Here is a 2,775-nt window from a genome sequence, read left to right on the forward strand (position 1 = left end):
GTTTCGCAGGTGGCATGTTGACTCGTCTGGTAAACGGGTAGTGTCACTGGCCCTAATAACTGCTTATGGTGATGATGGCAGGTTCTTAAATAATCCTCAGTAGGCAAAAAATATTGCTGTTCATCCGAAGATATTGCAATGTACGTAAACCGCGGCTGAATGTATGATGTCACCGTTTTCGACCCCAGTGATTGAACAGACGGACAAGGATAAACCTTATAGAGATTGAATATCTGATGATCTAACAATGGTACGGTAAGCTCAAAAACTATCCTGCCCTTTGTGAAAATTATATTCAGCTTAGTAATTCTTTCGAGCTGTTCTGTTAAGAGCTCTTCAGGTGAGAAAGGGAATTCATGAGAGGAAGTCTGCCTAATTTTCAAAGCGGAATTCAATAGTTGTTGAGGTGAGAAAATCGCTGGATGGAGGATACCCTGCTTCGCCAGAAGTATTGCATCTATTAATAACAGTAAATTTGTACTATAGTCATCTAAACCTTTTTCAATTTCGAATAATGCTTCCCTTATAACGTTCTCAAAACGCAACCTGTCCAATTCTGACTGAGTTTCTTGTAATTGTTGGGAATGTTCCGATACTGCCTTCATGAGTTCAGACATTCCCTTTGTTAAATTCAGCAATCTCGTATGTACCGTCGAGAACTCACCCTTGATGATATGCGTTTGTCTTGCTATTACCTCCGTGATCTCCTGTTGGTTCTTGTATATTTTGTTCAACTCTTGATTGTAGAAGTCTGCATCCTCTTGAGTCAGAGTCCCGAATAAAATATTACTGATTGTACCCATAAATCCAAACGGCGCGCTTCGTCGAGGTGATTTTACCTTCAAATATGGGTGATCACCTATGGCTGATTTTATCAAGTTCCGATAGTAGCGCGTATTTTCCTCCTTCTTAACCAACCGAGGTCCGAGACCTTCGTTGAGGCATTTTGTTGCCTCATGCCTTTTGCAAAGTTGGTTAAGCATGGAGATGAGCTGTTGGACCGGGGGTGCGTGTTGCAAATATTTCTCAACATCGAGCGAGGTTACCAGGCGCCATTGAGTTTGATAAGTTCTCAGGTCCGGCAGCTTCTCGAAAAATAACCCGACTTCTCCTTGTACCTGCTCTATTGTCGAACTACTCTCCTTTTGAAGTTGGCTCGTTGTCAGCGGCATCAGGAGTAGACAAAAGAGGATCATGTTCATCTTCGGCTGTTGATGTAAAATAAGCATGCTTTAGTTTATCCTGATGCTTAGTGATTATTTTATTATGAGTCTGTAGTACTACATTATTCGAATCTGTCACGTCTATTATTTTGTACGGCCCGACATAGTGGGGGTCAAATTTACTAGTACGAGGTTCTAAAAGAACGTAAACAAATTCGCCTACGTTGAATGTAGCAGATCTAGCTCGAGAATCGTAATAACCCTTAGAACGCATCTTTGCTTTATTCAGATTATCTGCTGCTAAATTGCGGATTCGAACTACATTCGTTATTAGCTCTGACAAATAATCTCCGTATGTTCTCAAGTTTGTGCCCGTCGGAAATGAGGTTGGCTCTCGTGCCTGTTTTCCAAAAACCAATTCATATGGTGTAAAGTTAGTTGCTTCATGAACTGATGTATTGTAAGAGAACATTGCAAAAGGAATTAACAAATCCCAATCTTCGTAATTCTCCATATAATGTTTGAGGTACTCTGTGAGAACAATATGGCTACGCTCTAATGACCCATTAGTTTGCGGTCGATACCCGGACGTAGTAATTTGTTTAATTTTGAATATTTCTGCTAGATTGGTCATAAGAGTACCAATAAAGCTGGTTCCCTTATCCGTGAGTATTGCTCGTGGCGTTTCATAAATTGCAATAAAATGACGTGCAAATGCATCTGCGATGGTAGCGGCCCGTATATTAGGTATCGCTACTGCTATACAATACTTGGTTAAATTATCCTGCATGGTGAGAATGTGACGGTTCCCTCCTGGTGTGATAGGTAATGGCCCAACGGTATCTAAAGAAATTTTGTCGAATGCGTCCAACGGTGTGTCAGTGATCAACATCGGTTGACGAGTTTTCGTTCTGACCAATTTCTGTTCCTGACAACTTTTACATTTTCGAATGTAGTCTTGGATTTCATTGCGCATGTGTGGCCAATGAAATCTCGACCGGACACGATTGTAAGTCTTTGTCACTCCTTTGTGTCCTCCTATCAAACTATCGTGTGCTTCTTGAATGATCTCTTGTCTATTTTCTAGAGAAGGCGTAGTAATAACGCAGTTACAGATTGTAATTCCGTAAATCGAATCTACGAAGGCCTCCTTCAATGTTCTAAAAAGTTCATTGGCCGATAATCCGTGATGATCTCCGGTAGCGGATATTCGAAAAGATTTGCTTCTATTTTCTTCTAGAGTAGATCGAAGAGTGTTCAAACCATTAACTATGTCTATTCTTTTCGGCTTATCGTAAAAGTTGTCAGAAATTACTATGCTGAAGGTTTTGAATAACCCATTGTTTGAAACTACCACCTGTCCCTTCTTTGCTCGTGCAGCTAAAAGTTCTTGCTTGTTTATTGATCCTGTGTCTAGCAACAGTTTTCCTACGGGAGTTATTAAGTAACAGTCAACTGATACAAAATGAACATAGTGGTCCTCCCCTGCGGTGAGGGTGTCTGAGGAAATTCTAATCCCTTTTTTCGGCTCCGGCGGCGCCTCCAGGTCGGTTTCGGTAGAGGAACCGTCGGTAGAGCTATCGAAGAATGGGTAAGGCTCTGCTGTGTGGTC

Source organism: Lasioglossum baleicum, unplaced genomic scaffold, assembly GCF_051020765.1.
Source record: "Lasioglossum baleicum unplaced genomic scaffold, iyLasBale1 scaffold0086, whole genome shotgun sequence".
Classification (NCBI taxonomy): domain Eukaryota; kingdom Metazoa; phylum Arthropoda; class Insecta; order Hymenoptera; family Halictidae; genus Lasioglossum; species Lasioglossum baleicum.